Source organism: Cydia strobilella, chromosome 1 (assembly GCF_947568885.1).
Source record: "Cydia strobilella chromosome 1, ilCydStro3.1, whole genome shotgun sequence".
NCBI classification, from domain to species: domain Eukaryota; kingdom Metazoa; phylum Arthropoda; class Insecta; order Lepidoptera; family Tortricidae; genus Cydia; species Cydia strobilella.
In genome coordinates, this window is record NC_086041.1 from 12087931 (window position 1) to 12111225 (window position 23295).

General features: G+C 35.1%; 1 protein-coding gene and 1 long non-coding RNA gene across 2 annotated transcripts in view; both read left to right on the forward strand.

Moving 5' to 3' along the window:
• The first annotated feature begins 2470 nt into the window (after positions 1-2470).
• Positions 2471-23295, forward strand: part of LOC134746546 (IDLSRF-like peptide) — a 74687-nt gene continuing 53862 nt past the window's right edge. The window contains exon 1 of the mRNA XM_063680962.1: positions 2471-2590. The gene's annotated coding sequence lies outside the window, so the exon portion shown is untranslated. The remainder of the gene's footprint in view (positions 2591-23295) is intronic.
• Positions 22825-23295, forward strand: part of LOC134746667 (uncharacterized) — a 184424-nt gene continuing 183953 nt past the window's right edge. Inside the window, exon 1 of the long non-coding RNA XR_010128248.1 lies at positions 22825-22864. This is a non-coding gene — a long non-coding RNA (uncharacterized LOC134746667). The remainder of the gene's footprint in view (positions 22865-23295) is intronic.

The window sequence follows — 23295 nt, forward strand, 5'->3', positions numbered from 1 at the left end:
GCATACAAAAGTATCTCAACTAGACATCTCAACCGGGATATGGACTGTGATTACCCTTTGAACTGTTAAAAGTACCTCTACTTGTGTTGGTGTTTTCCTTAATTGAAGTGTGCAATAAAGAGTATTTGTATTGCATTGTATTGTACAATCGAGGATATTGGCGGTGAACCACCTTAAGGGCAAAAATCGTTTAAACGTTTTGCAGACGATCAGGCTATCATGAAAGTGATGACCAATAGCATGGCACTTAAAAATGTGGGTGTTGAAAAAAAATAGGTTAGCTCAGGTAAAGTTTATTGCAGTCCATTGTCTTGTGACGGCCGGCATTTGCAAACTAAGATAAGGAATCCTAAATGCATCCTAATAGGGAATATAACGCGAAACTCTGCGCAGGGGGCGCCACTACCACAATCTGAGGGTCTATCACAAAACAAGAAAATCGAAATTTCGTTATCTAACATCTCTGTCACTCTTGCTTATTCGAGCGATAAAGAGGCCGATAGCGAAATATCGGATTCGCGTTTCCCGGTAGGTTCTCTGCAAATAAATCGCCTTGGTGCATCAATGTCATATTTTATTATCTCTGAAAACCTGTCAAAAACTGTTAAAGGCACAGTATGTATAAGTTACTCTATGGTTTACTAAACTCTAGTGGCAGAAAATTGCATTAATATCCCCTATTGGTTATCTCTATGGGAGGCGGAGTTTAGCTCGCTCGTAAGGATCGGGGTAAAAAAATTCTGAAGTGGTTCACCGGCAATGTCCCCGATTGTACAAGATACGTACATTCTAAGGAAAAAATCACGTCCCCGAGTTTGACAGCTAAATAAGATGGCGTAGTACGGCGCCATAATTATGTTTTGTGAGAACTGAATTGTCAAACAACAACTATTGACAACCAGATTTACCGCAAAATGAATGAATCTTTATAGCGTCTACATTAGCTGTCAAAACTTGCATAGTCGGGACCCTAAAATAAGTATTCACTTTTATATACACCTAGAATGGCGACTTAAGTTACTGGGTACTTAAGTTGGGGCACTTGCTGTACATCTAATACATTTAAAAAAGAAACGAAGAATATTCTTCTTTTTGCAAGATTTGTTTTATGTGTGTGTTTTGTAAATATATAAATAAATAACATAAATGTAAGGAATGCCGAGTACGTAGGATTACAAGGGAAAACGAAACGTGAACAAAACAAATTAATTAAACGCAGAACTCCCTACGGGCCAAAAAATTATATTACATTACTAACATGTCCAACAACAAACTGTAACTCATTAACGCTGAAACGTATAGCTGTCTCTATCGGGCGCATTCATAAATTTGAAGTGGGGCGGGTGGTGGGTGCAAGAGAGACGGTAAACAGGGCGGGAAAGCGTGACGTGCTTCGAATAAAGTATGGCTCGATGGAAGCAGATGGCGTGTCAGAACGGGTGCGAATGGCTTACCGCGGTGATTTTCATTAAGTATTTTCGCGGGTGTACAGTAAATACTAGGTAATTTCAGTACCTAGGTACGTATGCTTTTCACGTGATGTGAATAAATGAATTTATCCACATCTGAAATCTAGCTATATTATATTTTCGTAAGTTTTTGTTCATAAACATGTTAGGATTAAAAAAAACAATTATCCATTAGATATTAAATACAGCGCATTACTTTGATTAATACAGTATACCTTACGTTATATCAGGGACGCAGCCGTAGTGACGAGGTTGTGGTGTCCTCTAAGCTACCCTAATATATTTCGGTCCACTTGCTTGGTTTTTATTGCAATTTAGGTGATGTTCGATCTCGGAACTCCTGGATAAATCGAAGTCGTATACATATATGTAGTTCCTATTATTGTGCCTGTGCCTAACAATTTAACAGGTGTACCTAAATACCACGAATACCAAAGAGTAAGAAAACGCAGCCTGAAATCGTAAACATATCGTGGGAAAAAACCAAAAGTACTCACACTACTCACCTATCAGCCGAAGGGCGGCAGATGGATGCAATACGGTGACAATTTATTGTGCTTTTAAGCAAAAGATGGATAAGACTTTTATTAATCTTCGAGTAATATATATGTAAAAATATATATGCAATATTTGAGCAATGGTGACAAAGTTACAAATAATGATGAAGTATCACTTTACGAATACGCAACTCTTACATCTGTAGATGTAGAGGTAATTTTTCCCCATATTATGAGTGGATAGTGAACTATAAAAGGAATTGACTAAAAATATCTAATACGTATAGAAATAATTGTAATTATATGTCTCTTTTTTTAAATCAATTGTAATCATATCTTATCACGTAATTCGTATATCGTTCGATCATCAGTCAGCAGCCCAATCACAAACACAAAAGTTGCTAAAATGCTGCTTGAAATCCTAATGTAGAAAATCTACTGAAAATACTTGGTGCGCTGAAATGGGCGCGTCTCTACGCCAACAAAGTAACAGGTAAAGGTATCGGGTTTTGGCGGTTGCAGTCGCGCTCCGCAGCCCCAGCGAGAGGACGTGCGGGCGGGAAACACCCTTGTTTATGACATAAACTGTGTTTAGTCTCTGGTGTCTTTGTCGAACATATACTGGTAAGTCTTTTTTGTCCTTGTTTTACTTTAATTAATGTTTGTATAGATTATTTTTTACCCTTATGTTAACGGGAAGAGGTATTAATAATAAATATGTATCAACAATGGATTTATGATGGCGCAACATTTGTTAATAGTTTAATTAAAACAACATTAACACCATTAAGTCCAGTGAATTAAGTGCATCCAGCGTTTCATCATGTAGTAACATGTTTATTTCTAATATTATTAGGTAAAATATATTTCTTCAATACTAAGTGCACAGAAAAATGCGAAATATTTAAGCAGAAATACCTTTTCACATGAAATAGATCGTTTAATCCGCATGGCCAATAAGGTTCAAAGGACGTAGCGCTTTTAACATTGAATCCGTCGGTACAAAGGCGTTCCCCGCGCTTCCCGGTACAAAGAAACTGTTGCTTTACTCAACAAGTAGATTGTTACGCTTATACCCGATACCTACAAAGAGTGTTTTGTGCCTGAAACAGCCGGACCAATAAGGATTTTGTTTAGGCACCTACTACAATCATTTTCTGAAATGTTAGCATTAAAATTAGGCTAGGTAACTTTACAATTAAAATTACATGAACTTAATACATTTTTCTATTTCTGTGCCTTTAAATTATCATAATGAATAATATAAATAATGTAGGTAACTGTAAATATCTTAAATGTTTTTTTCCATAGAGCTAAGGATGAGATATTTAGGAGCCCTGCAGTTCCATTCTCGATTTGTCATTACAGTATTTACAAATGGCAACCTTTCTCAATCCCGTAACATCTCGTACTCTTTATAGGAAGTGGACGGCAGGGCTCGGAACCGGATTTTTGAAAAACCCGAAATAACCCAATATTTTTAATTATGCTCTTTACGTAGGACTGAATCATATATTTAGGTAACAACTTCGTGTTATTACATTATTAGATTGTCATATTAAAAATGAAATAATAAAACAAAGAACGAAAAAGGACGTAATAATACCGGTATTTTTTGTATGAAGAAAAAACCGGTTCCGAGCCTTGGTGGACGGATCCGTCGGCATTTGATCGAGTTATTTCAGTACTGTTAAAACTACACGCTTAAAAACAAAGTAAGACTTCATCTGACTCATTCCCCTGTTAGAATGGTTCCTCAACTAAAATTCACATTTACTCACATATTTAGTAGGTAATACATAGGTAGTTATTTTTCCGTAAATACGCCAATAAGTAGCAACCAAGGAAAGCGGCCGACATTAGTACCTGCAGTACTGCAGTGCCTGTACCTGCTGCTGCTACCTGCTGTAGTGCTTCAAGAATGGCACTGCTACACTTAGATATGCAACTTGTGACCGTAATAATAATATATTTATTACTTGGCAGTTTTTCGTCATGATTACCGCAGTTGTTCTTTACGGTAAAGCTTAAAAATATTATATATTATGATTGGTATTATTTACGCTTTGTTACTTTATCACTGGAGCTTTCCATTTTCAGTACAAAGACATTGTATGAACTTAACAATGCAAGGCTCAATGTTAGAAATGTATAGAATCCTCCATTGCTCGATTGTGTCGAATTATTAATATGAATACCAATTGAAATAGCTAATATTGGTAAGTTTGACGAAAAAATATAGTTTAAAGAAAAAATATGATGTTAGTGCAAGTGAAACATGTCGAGCGTTCTTCTACTTAAAATACATGAGTGACCCGTAATTAATATTTAATAGATTTGGTCTCTCACATATTAGTTTAGATTTTATATGGAATAATTTAACATAGAATGGGCATCCTAAGAAGTGACCAATACGATGTGATATACCTTGGATAGGTTCTTTTAACATCTGAAACTTTTACTAAGTAGTAGGGTGTCTGCTATAGTTATTGCCACAACATAGTAATTTACCACTTCTAACAAATTAGAAAGAAACAAGCCAATAGAAACCTTATTGTTAAGAGTGGCTAATTACTATGTACTCGTTAGTTGCCAATAACTACAGCAGTCACCCTAAGTAGTTCTAATTCTTTCTGTGCCTACACAAAGCTAGCGTAAGCTAACCACATAAAGATAAAACGTTTAAACTTTACTACAGATTTTTGTCAATACTAAATTCTTGTGTTTCACATTATAAAAGTTTTCAAGAAAATTATATGGCAATCGTTATACCATAAGGCATTATTGACGGCCAAAACAAGCTTTTGCACTTTAAGTTTAATTTATAGGTCGGTTTTATTGCAAAAGTTTATTTATTAATGGTTCTCTTCGGTAATTGAACAATTATCTGAATCCAAGTATGTGTCCAAAAAAATATGTAAAATCATAGAATGTATTTACTTTAAGAAGATAAATTCGATTAAATAGTTGGGCTTTAACCGCGAAAATCGAAGTTCGCAATTTGCGGGTATTCTTCTCTGACACTCCAATTACGTCTTCATTGGAGTAAAAGAGAAAGATCCTCGCAATTTGCGAATTTCGATTTTCACGGTAGGCCCTCTATAAATTCGATTAAGTAGCTGTACCTACTTAATTCTTGTAGCAATCAATTTATCCTAGATTTTGTGCCCCGAAAGTTGTTGTCTACTAGTAGTAGATAATTCCCGATTAGATTACTGCCCTGTGTATAAATTATCGTGAATGTTGAAATAATATTTAATAATTTAACATACCTAATTATGATACCTATACAATAGCAGTGATAATCATAAATTTTGTATAATAAAGCGAAACATTGATCATAACTCATAAGTTAATGTACTTTAAATATGAAGTTTGAAAAGAACTTTGTTACGGTCAATATATTTTCAACACTATTCATTGTTTTAACTAATAATTGTTTGAACTGTCTAAGCGATTTTCGTCGAAACTCCTACAACAAGGTGTCAAATGCGCGTTTCTTACCCTTCGAAAACCTGTTTATCCTGAAGTGTCCTTATTCATATTAGGCGCAACCAGTTTAGCCTTAGGTTAAGCTAACTCCTATCGGCCTTAGGACGGACCAGTTCAGCCTAGTCTGTACCGGTTTACCCTATCGCATAAAGGATGATATGATTAGAGGTTGTCCTAAAATCGAGTTTGTCCTGTAACATATACAAAAATAACGTCAACATCAGCGGAACTTCAGTCTCTCTGGTTTAGAAGTAGTAAGGTTCAGCTAATAAAATGTATTATTCAGTACATACTTCATAAGACATAGTTGGTCGAGCAAATCTTGTCAGTAAATAAGAACAAAAAAACTATACTCATCTTTTTCTTTTGGGTGCTAGTACTAGTATAAGACAAAGATAGTATGATTCTCTCTGTCTATGTTTGAAATGAGACAGTGCTTTGACATACTATAACCTCAAAATTACGTAGATAAAGAACTAGTTTTATTTATCTACGTTTTACCGCGATATTTTTTAAAAAAAACCGGCCAAGTGCTAGTCGGACTCGCGCACTAAGGGTTCCGTACCATTACGCAAAAAAAGGCTAAAAAATCTGAAATTTGTTGTATTTGAGTTATGTTGAGCCCAACTTTTATATTTGAGTTGATTGAATGAAAGGTAAATTGCGGTTTACGATTTATGACGTATTAAAAAAAAACTACTTACTAGATCCCGTTCAAATTAAGATTCGGTGGAAGTTTGCATGGTAATGTACATCATATATTTTTTTAGTTTTATCATTCTCATATTTTAGAAGTTACAGGGGGGGACACATTTTACCACTTTGGAAGTGTCTCTCGCGCAAACTATTCAGTTTAGAAAAAAATTATATTAGAAACCTCAATATTATTTTTGAAGACCTATTCATAGAAACCCCACACGTATGAGTTTGATAAAAAAATTTTTGAGTTTCAGTAGTTCTAAGTATGGGGAACCCCAAAATTTATTGTTTTTTTTTTCTATTTTCGTATGAAAATCTTAATGCGGTTCACAGAATACATCTACTTACCAGGTTTCAACAGTATAGTTCTTATAGTTTCGGAAAAAAGTGGCTGTGACATACGGACGGACAGACAGACAGACAGACATGACGAAGCCATAAGGGTTCCGTTTTTTGCCATTTGGCTTCGGAACCCTAAAAACGTGGTAAAACATGATTATTGTCGTCATATCTCAGTTAATTGAAAGGTTGGTTTATGTCTATTGTCATTGAATAATATTTTTCACCTTAGCAGCTCGAACAAGCCTACTTCGTCGCACTTTCCTCACTCCAGGGAGTGAAACAAAGTAGCTTTTTAGTTTACTGAAGGCCTAAAAAAAAGAAATTCTTTTTTTTTTCTCTGTTTTATTCTGTGTAATTCGAAATACATTTTAACCTTAAATATGTTCTCACTACTCAGGTGAAAATTTATATTGCAACACGAGAGCAAAGTTATTTTACATCTCGTGTTTTTGAGTCCCTCGCTACGCTCAAGATTCTAATTTAGATCACTCGCTTCGCTCGTGATTCAATTGTAGAATCTTTCGCTTTCCCGGGACTCAAAATAAACACTCGCAAGAAAAACCAACTTTCCTCTCTTGTTGCACAAATAACTGTTATCTATATATAACATTCAATTTTTATCTTGCAAACATTATTTTTCAATATAACCTTTACAAAACACTTTTACATTAACCTATTTTTATTTTAATATTTACCATTTTTAGGGTTCCGTACCAAAAAGGTACAAAAGGAACCCTTATGGTGCGACTCTGTTCGTCTGTCTGTCTGTCTGTCTGTCTGTCACATTGCTAAATATCTCGAGAACTACTGAAGCTATTGATTTGAAATTTGGAATTGTTATGAACAGCGCTACTTAACACATTGAAAGTGTAATTTTTTATTTTTATATAGTCTTCACAATTTAGATCACAATAGGAGAGTGATGTTTAAAAATATACAAAAAGGTTAGACCCTTTTACTTAACCGTGAATGCCTCTTGGTAGAACGTGACTTAATTTAGAACATTTCAAAATAGGTACATAAATTTTAGCGTCAAGCTTCACAAAAAAGAGCTAGAGATTTCTCAGGAAATTTCATTATTTCAATAGGAGCTATTTTTTGTACCACGACTGTGGCAAATAAGAGTGCGGCCCGCTTGATTTTAAGTAACCACCGCAGCATATGGGCGCTTGTAACTCTAGTGAAGATAGTATTTCTGAAAGAGTTTCACTTTATCTTTATCTTCTGTGGTTACACATTTTCCTCATAGTGCACTGCCTTATGGGAATATAGTTCAGATCCGGAAACCGCTTTCAACTGTATGTTACTGGGCATGGTACTGGGTCTCCAAAACTGCCGGGAGACAGCGGCGCCAGCCAGCTACTTCAGCGGAATGATGTCATCAAAATGACTCCCGCCTCGGTGCAAATATTGCATTTTGCACCCAAACTATGCATTGCACATACACGTGTGGGGTATTAAACGAACGCCAATGAAATATTATATATTTCACTTATACACTACGTACCAAAATATACAACAGTTTAAGAGAAATTTAAAAATAAATCAAAATGATGAAAAAAAAAACAATTATTTGGGTTTTTCAACCAAACCAAAAGTCTGACGTTAAAGCAATGTACTAAAAAATTAAAGCTGATGTCTCAAGCCATACAATGATTATTTAATCAAAATCAGACCAAAAATGTTAAAATTATGCATCAAAATGCAGGTATTGGCTAGAGCAAATGCATTAAAGTTAAAAAAATCGAAATTGGTCATTTTCAGGATAATCTGCATAAGCTTCTAGTATGTTATTAGCAATATAAAAAGGATCATACAACTGTCTCTATAGTCATCTCTATAGTGCCTGAGTGACAAATAATGGCGTCATACATGTGACCGCTGCCGAAATTTGCAAAATCTAAATTATAACTATACCATATATGAGTCATATATACACGTGTCATCAGACGAAAGGTTATTAAATATATTATGATTCGTTAATACATTATTTATAAAAACAATGTATATTATAAGAGTTACAAACAAAGAAAAAACACTTTATATGAAAAAAGTTCATGTATATATATTTTATAGCTCAACTAAAAACGTTATCACATATCTTCTTCCTTGCCGCATCCGGCAATGGCGACCCCATTAACAATTCTGCTCCGGATTATGAAATGCCCTAATGTGGCTCGTAAAACCAAACTTTGTCTTGAAGATGCGGTCACAGGATGCGCAATGGAGTCAACTGGAAAAAAGTTATAACAATGTTGCGTATAATATAAAAGAAACAAGTTATTCAACTATACGTCATAGCTTAAATTTTTAATTTCCGATAAAAATTGTGGAAGTTGTACCAAAAAAACTAAAGCGCGCCAACAATTCTACCTTAATGCGCTCATATTATGCAAAGAGTAGTCCTAATTATCGGGTATTAAATGAATGAACATTACATAAAACACATGAAAACGATATTTTGGAGTGGAGTTATAATTTATGATTTAATATTTTTTTTATGAATTAATAATTTACGAACTACAAACCCTAACCTCTGATAGCAATTAGTAGCTAACGCTTTCATGTGCTCATGAAAGTTGAGCTGCGTGTCGAGGATGACACCCAAGTCACGTATAGACTCGATCGACACGAGTTATGGGATCAGGACCTAGCAGGTATTGGGCGAATAAGGGACTATTGGCACGGCTAAAAGTCATCACGGAGCACTTTGATTTGTTAAAAAGGAGCTTGTTGTCAATGCTCCACTGATGAAGGCGGTCAATATGCTCGGAGAGTTCATATAGAGAACAAGCTGAAACACAGCAAAAATCCAAGCAAGGAAATTTGGAGGATTGTTAACGAGGAAGTTGGCCTAAAGACTAGATCTAGTATTACTTGTGTAAATGATCCAACAACAAATAACAAAGTACCTAGTAACGAAATTCCGAATGTTTTTAATATGCATTTCATCAATTCCGCAAATAAGTACCTTATACAAATAAATGAACACCAGTCCTCGCAATACCTCAGTCAACACCTCAGTGGCTCGTCCGTGCCCGCTTACTGTCTTCCTACAATAACGCGTGACTTACTGTACAAAACAGTGCAATCAATGTTGAAAACGCGTAAAACCGTAGACACATATGATATATCGCTAGACATAATCCTATGTGTCTGGCCGGTCGTTTCAGACATCTTGATTGTGCTGATTAGTAACATGTTTGCAACCGGTGTATACCCGCAAGTGCTTAAAAGTACTAGGGTGTGTCCGGTTTTTAAAGGCAAAGGGGACAGGAGTGACGTGACAAGCTATAGACCTATCACCATAGTACCCACCATCTCCAAAATTGTAGAATCAATCCTGTCATCCAGCTTAATGACTCACCTTGAGGACAATGATTTGCTCACGGAAAACCAGTTTGCCTATAGAAAAAAGTTGTCAACAATTACAGCCGCACACAAATTCTATGACCATATCGTAACGGCTCTGGATGATAGGTATAAGGTGGCGGGTGTTATGTGTGATTTGTCAAAGGCTTTTGATGTTATTGACCATAATTTATTACTGAACAAACTATGTAGTTACGGCATCACAGATGCAGCTTACAGATTGTTCAAATCATTTTTATCAGACCGGAGACAAGTGGTAAAGCTGTCAATGAATGGTAGTGGCACACTTAAATCTAACACTGGATTCATACACTTAGGCATCCCTCAAGGTTCGGCACTAGGAAATACCTTATTTTTGACATTTATCAACGACCTTCCATCCGCTATCACAACAGGATTGCCAGTGCTGTTCGCGGACGACACCACCGTAATAGTAAGCGCGCAAACCTATGAGCAGCTGGGTGAAAAAATCAATGACACTTGCAGGCAGCTGCAGCGGTGGTTTACAGTTAACGGGCTGCTGCTGAATGTGAGCAAGTCCAACGTTATGGTTTTTTCGGGACGACACGTCTCACTACCACCATGTATATCTGACGTCCCGATGCCGCTATGTACCGAGTGCAGGTTTCTTGGTTTTATGATAGACGCGAACCTGAACTGGAAGTGCCATGTCGACAAATTGTGTGATAAGCTGAGTAGTGCCGTCTATGTACTACGAAAATTAAAACCTCTTATATCGCAAATTGCATTAAAATCGGTTTACTTTGCCATTTTTCATTCGCGAATGTCTTACGGTTCTATAATGTGGGGGAATTCGACGGATGCGAATCGAGTCTTAATACTACAAAAGCGTGCCCTCCGCGCCATGGCTGGCGTTAAAACAAGACATTCGTGTAGGGGTATTTTCGTAGACTACCGAATAATGACGCACTACTCGCTACATATGTTTGAAGTTTTGATGTATGTCAGAAATAACATGTCGTCGTTTTCTAAAGTAGAAGTCTCTGGCAAGGTGATTCGCTCAACAGGGCGTCTTAGAACTGTCCCGCGTCGCATGGCACTTGCAGGAAAAAACCCGCGTGTCATCGGCCCTACTTATTACGAGCGACTACCCCAAGACTTGAGAGACGAGCCCTCTGACAGAAAATTTAAGAGCCGTTTGAGAAACTTTTTATTGGATAATCCACTGTATTCCATAAAGGAGTTTTATGAAATCACTAATTAGATTTATTTAAATAGTACTTTGCTGACATCGGAATTGTAAGGTTTATTGTAATTTACTTATTTGTTAGTTTAATGGTGACCTTAATTTCTGTGACATAAGTGCTCAATTTTGTTTATTTATTTTATAGAGTTAATAACGAACCATTCCTGGCGAATTTATTTTCTAGATAATTGTTTAATTTATTGAATGTTTTTTAATCTATTATGTAGAATTTAACGAAACTGCTGACATACTATTGTAATTTAATAATTTTGAATGTACCTATAATTTTGATTGTCTCTGTTATTTTTCATATTCAATTATTCATAATGTAAAAAACCGACAATCACAATATAAATTCCTAAGAATCTACCATGTGTAATTTTAAGTGCAATTGTATATTGTGAGATAAATAAATCATATCATATCATATCATATCCTCCTGCAAAGACACACAGTCGGACAATTGCTGCACCCCATAAATGAGCTTTAGGTCGTCAGCATACAATAAACATCTGGCATACTTAGGGACTGCAGCTAAGTTTAATATACCTTCGCCAAATGTTTAAGTTATCAATGACAATGGCTATATGTAATATTTTCATATTTCCCTTCACATGCTAGTAAATCATGCGCAACTGACACACGGCCTGATTCGAATGATATTTATACGTTTTTGTTTGAAGAAACGTCACTTTTGACATTGATATATCCGATGTCGTATAGATAGTCGTATTAGATACTATTATTAAAGATACGACATCTTTTGCAAATTTTTGACGTATCTTAAAGTTCGAATCAGGCCGCTTCTCCATTCAGTATTAAATTGAGCGCAGACTACAAAGACCGGCTAATTTCTATCACCACGCGCTGACGAGGGTCGACAGGCTGATCCCGCTGCTGGCGGCAAATAATTATTTATTGTAGCCGTTTGTATCACAAGCATGGGGCGCTTATCAAGGCGCGGCAGAACCAGACTCGCATTGAACATCATTTATCATACAACAACCGTTGCCTGATAGGTCAAATCGATTATTTTTCATCAGGCGACAAAAATACGTCAGGTTTATGTCATGCGAACAATGAAAGCTTTTAATTTTATTTGTCTGTACAAACGACGGACTCATTTAATTGTCCCACTACAGCATCTACCTGTCCATAAATAATGTGCATAAATAAATATGCAATTGAAGGCATGTTTACAAAAACAACATAACTACACTAGACATGAATTTACAGGAAACGAAAAAAACTAAATGTCTTCTTATATATTAGTTATTGGACATAAACATTGTATAGGTGATTTTAGTAAGTGGCCAATAGTTCAGAAATATACGATTACACATTTCAAAGAAAGACAAAAGAATAAGAATTTCAAAGACCAGTATTTTAGGAAAAAAATTGAAAAATAAGTTCGTCACTTATGCTGTTTTTGTAAAATTTTGTTAGTTATGTTCTTTTTGTAAGAAAATAAAACAAGTTTCTATAGAAATTATATTTTGTATTTTTTTTATGAAATAGGAGGCAAACGAGCAGACGGATCACCTGATGGTAAGCGATTACCATCTATCGATGTATTCTATCAGAGAGATACAGATTTATCTTACTTTAACTGATTTACTGATTTTGGACAATTGGGGTCATCTTTGGACACTATCTTTTGCTCTACGTGTAGATCCTGCTTAGACGAATGCTATGATACCAAAAACTCAAATCCGCAAAAAATGTTAGTTATGTTGTTTTTGTAAACATGCCTTCAATTGTATCTTTGAAATTCTGAATGTTTAATCTAAAATCTATTTCTAGAACTGATTGACGCTGAACTGAAGACATGGTCTTAAGTAAATACTTAAATAGGACGAGGTACTTAATTAGGTATATAATAAATAACGAAATGAGATCTTGTCCACCAGGAACAAGATCATTTGTATTGTACATTTAGAAAACCAAAAACTTTCGCTTTCAGATTTTATTTCAATACTTTATGGCGTCTAGCACGTACTCGCACATAGGTACACAAGCTTTTGTTGCACTATTGGTAACTATGCTTAACCGCGATGTGACGGCAGCATAGTTACTGTCATATTAGGGACAGACATGTTTACTACGAAACCTTGAAAAACGGGTTTACCTTACGTCCGTTTACACCTACGATCTGATCTAGTTCACCTACTCTACAATATGATACTGATCTTTTGACTTTTATCACTTTTGACACTGACAGATCAGTATCATAAGGGAAACAGATCTAATAACTAAAACTCGAATTGGCATGTAGGGTAGAACGAACTCGCCGCGAACCACCCGGAATAACGACCAAAAACCTATCCACGGTATGCCCTCGCACGAGGAGGTGGCGGCGACACGGGATCACAGATTTACAGACAATTTACCACAAATATCGCCTTCTGCGATGACCAGCAGATCAGCACCAGATGATGCAATAAAGTTTAAATAAATAAATAATTATAATCGAATTTAAACTATCGTGAGACATATTAACTTAACTAACTTAGCGGTTTCACTCACGTATTTTTAATTACTGCAGTCTCTTAAGTTGCAAAGTGTATAGGAATATGAATCACAATGTTACAATGACGTTAGAAACAAATGTAAATTGAGTATTTTTAGAGAAATAATATATTAAGGATGACTCAGGATAGGCCGGGCCGGGGCGGGGCGGAGCTACCTGCTCTTCGTTTTCTATGGAAAGCACCACGTGATCACCGATCAGCCGCCATAGAAAATGACATGTCGGACGCCACGGCCCGGGCACGGCCCGGTCTAGCGTGAGTCATCCTTTATTCGTTTCATTTGCGTTATGGACTTTTTGTCAGATAATTTCATAGAAATGTTGATGTTATTTGTCGGGTATCAAACAGCCAGTAAGTAGTTTATAAATTGCCTACTGTAATGCTGACGTAAGGGATAAAAATGTCGGTGTAATTATTTATGTTTTCTAACTGTATGATTGCTGCTGAACTTTTCGCCCGCTGTTTTATTTCTGAACAAGACTTGCTATTGATCAATATCTATTTTTGTTCTAAGTCTAGACAACTACTTGACTAGATTTTTATCTCTCCTTGTGTAATTTAACCTTATCTGCGATTACTAGTACTTGATTATTTATTTATGATACGGGAAGTAAGTTATATAAACCTCATTGGTCTTTGACATCAATAAGATCTTACATAACATCGAACAAGGGCTTTTGAATGTTGTACATTTGTTTGTTGAGATACTTACATTGAACAACCGGCGTGTTTGTACCGAACCTTAAATAAATTAAGACCTAACTCTGTGGAGGCTCCTTGATTGAAGGGACAATCAAAGACCATTGATTGCGTTGTCAACTCGTGACTGTCGTTGATTTAAGGACGCCTGTCTTAGGTCTGTTGATTAGGTTTTCATTGATTGTATTGTTGGATTAGCGGAATTAGCTTTGCGACATATTTTTTATACAAAGTGATGTCTTTTGGCTCAATGATGGTTCATTCTGAATCACGCGCTGAAAATTTTTCAAAGTAACATATTAAGTTATTTTCTGTTTCCTTCGTGCATTATGTTGACGTATGAAATGAGGTGGAACGATGATATTTCTATTTTAGTTTAGCAAGTCACGGTCAACGGCAGGTTCCTTACCACTTATTTATTTGTTGTACTTAGTAGCTATGTTATGGTATTTTTAACGGCACTTTATCTGAAGTTACTTAAACGTAAAACTGATTAACTTTTACTTCAGATTAGTTTTCGAGGGGAAACTTGGAATCTCACTAAACTTTTACAACACCAGCTGAATAATTGAGTGTAAAGCATGGCAACTACACTCAAAAGCAATGAAAATGGGTGACTTAGCTCGACAATTTCTAAGCAAGGTACTTGTTTTGCATTGATCGTAAGTCGTAAGTGTAGAACATAGAAGTCGGTTTGAAACTCGTCTCGCCACGATGCGCCAAAACGTAGACAGCGCTACGGGACTGCGAACGTAGCATCTGCTACGATTTTTTGGAGCTACTAAATTTTACACCGTGTGTAATATGTTACTGTTTAGAATAATATCATATCAGGTAATATTTTCTTTTCCTTTTTTGTACTGTGATTTATTTTATTTTCATATTCTAGGTTCAAGAAAAAAAATAATGATAATTGAATGAATGACAATCACCATCATCACTTTACTAATTCTTTTAGGTAAATATTATAAAACATTAATAGTTTTATTACAAAATACCTAACTAACGCTTGAATTATGTTATTTCTGTACAATCATTAGCATATACAGCTTTTAGTTACGTACATGAAGATAATCAATGCTAATTGGTTTCTGCAATTACGGCGTAGGTTCCACGAAAAGCGGTCGATCCTATAATGAAATTCATAGTTTTCGTACAAAGTAATACACCTAGGAGTGGCATGAGCAATTTTGCTATTCTAGCAAAACGCTTATGCTTTTGACGGTTTTATAAAAATATGGTTATTCGAAACCTTCACACTGTGAGAAATAGCAATTTCAATGAAATATTTTTATAAACCTAAGCTTTTATCTATTGTTTTCATGTACCTTCGATCCTATCCTACGTACATTTACATAATTATATCGAGTTCGGAAACAGTAAACATTATGTATTAGATACGCCCGCTATTTTGAACGCGGGACGCGATAGTACATGTTCGTGAATGTTTTACAACTTCCAATCGATAACGATGCCACGTTTGTTCGACATTGTTTAGATATATGTACTTATAGATAAATTTTCGACTGATATACTAATATTAATCATTCACTCATTACGGTTCTGTTAAGCGAGCGATTTGTACCTAATGTGATTTCATTAGCGCAAACTCATTTGACTTTTTACAAGTGATCAAACTTTCCCGATGGTTTAAGTTTCCCGGTTTACTCCCTTACACAATAATGGTTTATTTTTGCTCACCAGTTTTTTATGCCTCTAGACAGTTTAGCTAGTAAGATCATGTTATTGTACAGCTTATGTTTAGAGTTTTTTAAGGTATCCGAATAACACTAACAGCTTTACATAACATTGGGACATCTTTCAAATTTCTCACTTTTATACTGGTGTCTGATGATAGGTGGTGATAGCTACATGTACATACTTTATGAAGGCAGCATGGTAAAAATGAGTTTAATGTAATTGATGATTACATTAAACTCATTATATGATTAGTTAAATAAAAACTATTTCTGAGTTAAATATAAAAATATAGATTCTGGCACTCAACCAATATTCGAATATGCGACATCAAAATTATTAAAACCTTGCCCCCGTTTTGCAAGTAAAAGTTGAGCCAAACGTTCGTGCTAAAATCGTGCGACGCGGACAGCATTTGAAATGGAAATACTGCAAATTGCGAAGACGGGAAAATATATAATGTTGTTATAATACTTAACATATACATTAAGCTAAATTTATTGAGTTATAGGTATGTACTTGTGGCTGCAATTACATTAACAATTGTTGTTTTATCGGAAAAGTTTTTTTTAAATAGCATGCATTAGTTAAGAGAGAGAGAGACGCCTATACCTATTAATACAGATACAAATATCTGTATTAATAGGTTTATGCGTCTGTTATCACACTTTTTTGTAAATTTATAAGTTCAAATCGGTTTCCTGCTACGCTTATAAGTCTTATAACACTGCCAAAGCATTTTTAATATATTGTAAAAAAAACTCCTCTAGATACTCATTTTTATTTTATTGGTTTTGCTGTTGTTTTGTAGCACCGCCCACAATCTCTCTGCTTAGCCTTAAGGTTGACTGGTAGAGAATGCCTTATGGCGTTAATTCCGCCTTTATTAAATAAGTAAATAAATACTGCATAACGTTGAGCTTATGGTTAGCTTTCAATGGTATGAACATGAAAAATTATACAATAAAACATGGAAGTTTTAATTAGTTTGTTTGCAACTGATCCAATTAGTCCATTTAGTTTATCTTATTTTATAACTTCACAATACAGTACAACAAAGGCACCGCAGCGCCGGCGCCGGCCGGTAACTTCAACGCTAACCTTTGGGCTCCTCCACCCGTTGGCTAAATAAATACCAACTTTAAACGGGTAAAAGTTAGACGCTGTAACTTTATATTTATCTTGCTACGGAATAAGATAACAAGAGTAGGTGTTCTTGACTTATATTGACCGGGATATAGACCGTGATTACCTTTTGTATTATTTGTGAGCTCCCGATATTTCGACGCAGTTACATGCATCATGTTCACGGGTGACGGGGGTTGATGCATGTAACTGCGTCGAAATATCGGGAGCTCACAAATAATACAAAAGGTAATCACGGTCTATATCCCGGTCAATATAAGTCTAGTGAAACTAACCGTGAATCATTCAAAACTCTAATAGGTATTCTTGATTCTCTACCAATGAGGAAAGGGTCATTCAACATTATTTGTCCGCAAACGCTTAATATTTTTTTGTTAATAATAAGATTTTACCCTCTTCGCCGACAATCGTAAAATCGTCTTGATGAGTAGAATATTACATACAATATAAGTACTACTCACCAAGACGATTTTACGACTTCAAACTAAATAACGTATTGCCGTACGCAAAAAATATAAAAATATGAAAATTTGTAGATGTATTTAATCCTAAAAATACAATAAATGGTTAGGATATAAAAATTGTATTGTTATATTTGCTATAGTCATTTAGTTTAGCCAGTAATTAGAGCGTAACTATACATAAACACATATATATATTAATATCCACGCTTACATACTTTCTAGTATAGTCTAGATCTAGATAGTAGATTTCTCTTGCGCTGTCTGGTCTTGCCTTGTGCACAATTTGAGACGCCAAAGTGTAACCTCACACCGTCTTGAGTTAACTAATCCTTCATTATTAAGCGCGGTTTTGTGCGAGAAAGGCGGGACGTGGATGCTTACATGGGTAACGTGAAACACAAAGCAATTAACAATACGTCATACACATACAACCGCCTTCGACAGTCTGTACATAACTTACTCGCTTTACCCTAAAGTTTATTTGAAATAAGTTATTACTAATACAGAAAATTTATACAGGGAATTTTGATTATACACAAACTTGAATGTTTCGCAAGAACTTTACAATAGAACCTTTGCCAGGAGTAGGTTACCTAAGGTTGGACATTAATCACACACTTTCTGAAATTATTTTGTTCCATAATTTACTTTATTAAATATTTAAAAGAAATTTGGTTTTTGTTTACGCAGCACGTGTTTATTAATAAGAAAGTTCACACAAGATAAAAGTACCGAAGTATATGTATACACGGTGGCTAAAAAATAAGTGCATTCCCGTTGCCATTGAGGTTTTGGGATTATACTGAGAAACTTTTACTATGGAACCAACCCCGAAACACGAAAAAAAATTTGGCTGTTTCATACATTTTGGCTGGTCCATTTTCTATGGGAGGGTAAAAATTTATTTCGGGATTTCGTGGTTGGTCCCATAGTGAAAGTTGCTCGGTATAATCCCAAAACGTCCCTGATGGCAACGGGAATGCACTTATTTTTTAGCCATCCTGTATAAGACGGCTCAGACAAATCAATAAAATATAATTAGATTATGTAAAGAGGAGTCAGAAGATGACTGAAACACGCGTGAATACTCGTAATACATGAATACATATTGTAACTTATTTATAATCCTACGATATAAGCTGAAAACTGCGTAAGCGTCACTTGCTTTCCACTTAAGGTGATCTTCATTAAAATTGTAATAGGACGATGAGTGTAGTTACAGGATTGTAATTTATTTGTAGGTACTGTAATTTGATGGTTATTGAAAGCGGAGTGGAAATGTAATAAGTACATTTAATAATGAAGTTTACTTTAAATGAATGTATGTATGACCAACCCCTTGATTGCTGGTAATAATTGATGACGCGCTCTGCAAAAGCATGGCCTATAGAGCCAGACACTATTGATCGCTACCTTAGATATGCCGGCCGCCCTTGGCCCAGTGCCCGGACGCAACTTTTACGAACTTATGTACGAAATATAATTTGATATTTATAGTGTAAGCTGTACGCAAAAAAACCTCAAATCGATGTAGTTTAGCCGTTTGGCCCACACATACTGGAGGTAAAACAATTTTTTGACCCGCAGTTCCTAAAAATAATTCCCCTTGGGACTCCCCAAGCTGAGTAATTTTTTTTTGTGGGAAAAAAAGTTTTTTTCAGAAACCTTTCGTGTGTGGTATCATATGAAAGGGCTTTTTAGAGCAATTCTAAAAATATACCACATCATTACATTTCAGTATTTTTTTTATTAAAACAAGCATAATCTTCAAAACACCAAGCTTGGGCTCGCGATAGTAGCACAAAATTATCCTGTGATTTACTTTCGCACCACGTGTAGGCTTAGAAATGTTGAAGTTTGAAACACTCCTTCGAGATCACAAAAGCAATTCGTCAGAATAATAACTTGAAATTCCAAATTGGACGTATTTTTGCCAAAAGCTCAAGAGCGAGGTAATCAGAATGATAAATTATTCAAATATCATTCAATTTAGGCAGACGTCTTGGGATTCGAGCTGAACCTGCATAGATAAATAAGATGTAATAAGGCGGCTTCCAAATACTTTAAAAGGTAAAAAATATGCGTGGTAAATCGTTTGGTTAAATGATTATCGAATAGGTAGGTACTTATACCTACTTGAGGTAGACTTTGAGATTGAGAGATATTTTGTTTTATTAAAATAAATAACAATAAAGAAAATTCATTTTAAATAAATTAAATAAGACAATGTCAGGAAGGAGGTATCCTCACTTAGTTCACACTTATTTTATAGGTTCCGGTAATAAATGTGTTCTGCCTCTTTATATCAATCTCAAATGAGAAACAGACATTTAAGGTACCTTTTGCTTGAAAACGACACAAATGAAGTTTTATTGAGCATAGTTTAAAACGAAGTAAATCTCAATAGTGAATGTAATTATTGTCACTATTTTTATAACAATTCGCTTGTTCTTAAATGTCTGTTTCTCATTTGAGATTGATATAAAGAGGCAGAACACATTTATTACCGGAACCTATAAAATAAGTGTGAACTAAGTGAGGATACCTTCTTCCTGACATTGTCTTATTTAATTTATTTAAAATGAATTTTCTTTATTGTTATTTATTTTAATCATAGAAAATGTATTTTCCTTTCTCTAACTGTTTCTGACGTGTAATGTTTTGTGTGCATTTACGAAATAAATGATTATGATTATGATTAGAAATAAAATTCATTCAATGACTAATAAGTACTAACCTACCAAATGTTGATTAAAGCTTACCGTACGCCGATTGTCACATATTGTACCATTTGCCCTCTACGCCTCGTGTGCTTACTCCCCGTGGACCAAACACAACAATATGTTTGCCCGTTCGGGTAAACATCGTGAGCAACGTGACCAAACTGTTCATGGTTCGGCACTACAATGGCTAATCATAACGGCTTCATCCATATATTCACACTCAGTAATTAATGCGCAATTATTTAAGCATTTATTTGACACTAGCTGTTGCCCGCGATTTCGTACGCATGGATTTGTATGTTGGTGGAAATATGTCTTTTACATGAGCATAGAACATTATACAGCCAAAGATATCATTAGGGACGGTTAATCATTGGTTAATAATTATACAATGCCTGAAATTTTGTCTTTCACAAACTACGAAGTTTCAAGCCCCTAAGTAAAAAAAATTTCTCGATACCCACTCAACCCTCTTAGAAGAATTTCAAGTCCACTACTTATTTAAAAAAAATATTTTCGCTCCCGATGCAAACTTTTTTAATACAAACTTCAAAAACGGTGAAATCAGTTTTCGTCTATTTTTATATAATGCCCTTTTACCATGTTTCAAGCTCTACCTTAAAAGAAAACTTGTACCACATATATTTTTTTTATTGATAACGATACAGCTATCATAACAGTTGCCCAATGCGATAGTGTAGCAAAATATAAACTAGAGACATAATAAAATATTTATAAATTTATTTCTAAGTATAACACAAACAAAGTGACTTTGATGAAGTCATTCTCATAACAATGGAACACATCAATCCGGGTAGCAACTTGATTGAGCGTACGCAAGGCTCTCGTCCACAGCGCCGGCGCCTCGTGCAGTAGATCGGTACGCGCGCGCGGCACGGCTAGCAGCTGCGGTTGTAGACCTGTACCAATAACTTCTGAGGTTATAAGAATATTAATGTTGCTTATTTTTTTTATATAGTTTCCAGACCATATACTAAACCTAAAAATAATATTTTGTGTCATCCTAGGTATTTGCTTAGGTAGAAATTTAGGTATTTCTTTTTTCAATCAGCATTCTGTAAAAAAAATATTAGAGACGAAATTCTTTGTTTCCCTGTAAAGGCAAAGTGGCTTCCGACGTACACACGCATTTTGTGTCATTTTCATCCACGGGTATAATGGCATTTAATAAATACCTAATATTGATCCTAAAACGCCTAAAAAAATATTAGAGTCCGTAAGTGAAGTGTTGTACTTTACAGAACATTGTTATATGTTATTCAAACAAATCTGTGTCAAATTCATCCACCGCTTTTATTTAAAAAAAAATTTTTTCTAAGTAACACCCTGTATCTGCCACAAAAAAAAATTCATATTATTAAGTTTACGTCTACAATATTATAATACCACATTGAGACATCATTCATAATTTGGGTCATTTTGATCCACGGTTTTTTTACTATCTGGCAAAATAAAACTCAATTGAACAAGAAGGGCGTGCGCGGGGAAGGGTACCTACGCGGGTGGGGTGCTTATTATACTTGCCGCAATATCAGCTGGCGACTGAGATCTTACTATCTCCTTTACCCTTGTTAAGACCAACCAAGAGATGGCATTATGAGCTGTCTCGCCACTTAGTTTTGCGATACAGTGTATTTATTTCATTCGGAGGCATAATTACATTGTCTTATCAATCTTACCGTAGTAGGTATATAAATATAATTAAAAATAAACTGTAGGCTGCACTCCTCATACTGACCAACATTTGTGACGTTCCTAATCAAAAGGTACCACTTTCTCTGACAGGTTATTTGTATAAAGATATAATCAAATTTCGTCGTTATGGTAAACGACAAAGTGGTACCTACCTTTTGATTGAGAATGTCACATCAGCGACTTAAAAATTACTTTTGTTTCGATTTTTAGTAGACTTTTTAAGTTTATTTTAAGACGCAATTTATTGTGATTTTTGTTATGTTTAAGCGTGGCAAGCAACATTAATTACATTGATGATGATGTTCATTAAATACAATATTTTTCATACTATACTGAACTGTCACCCTATACATGAGAATGAACAGCGCCCTCTTGACAATGATCATATATGACTGGTCAGGCTTTAATATGTGTCATAATTTAGTAAAGTCCCCTTTGTGGATTCTAAGTTTCCGAGTTACAGCAGTTTAGTGAAAGCGTTTTTTTTTTACATATAAATTAAGGGTTGAATAAAGAGGAAAGAAAATTAGATTATTTTTGCGCTACGACTCACGGTTTAGGAGATACAGCCCTATAAAGTTTTTTTTATTGTTTTTTTCTTTTTTCCATTGTGTTTTTTTACCCATACAATTCGTATCATACAAAATCTACTATTAATTTCAATCGAATTGTACTATTTGTGTAAGTATTTTTTTAAGAAATTGACAGAGAAATCACATTTTAAGTTTTGTCTCTATTCACCCCTGCCATCCCTATTCACCCCTGCCATCCCTATTCACCCCTGCCAACCCTATTCACCCCGGTTGACGGTATATAGATAAAATGCGAATTTAATATAACAATGTCAATTTAACTTGTGTACCTACCTGTTATGCTATGTCAGTTTCTCCAGACTGTTGAAAATAGCTCTTCTGCATTGACATTTCGTGACTAAAATCAAAAACCCTTAATTTTCATGTGACTGTAGGCCGCGAAAACTATTTCAAATCAGGCACGGAGACACTGAGGAGACCTCTTTGTAATAAAACCGACCTGTAACTCCATTAAAAAAACTTTTTCAACTTCACTTTACGCCATTTGTTTTGGGAAGACGAACAAGAAGTTATATTAAAGTTTGGAAAGAAAATGCAAAAGAAGGTTTGGCGGTTATCTTTAATTAAGTATTCACCATTGTGTGTTTTTAAAACAATCCTGCATTTTATTTCAGTGATAGTGTGTTTTGACATTTTTGGAACACATC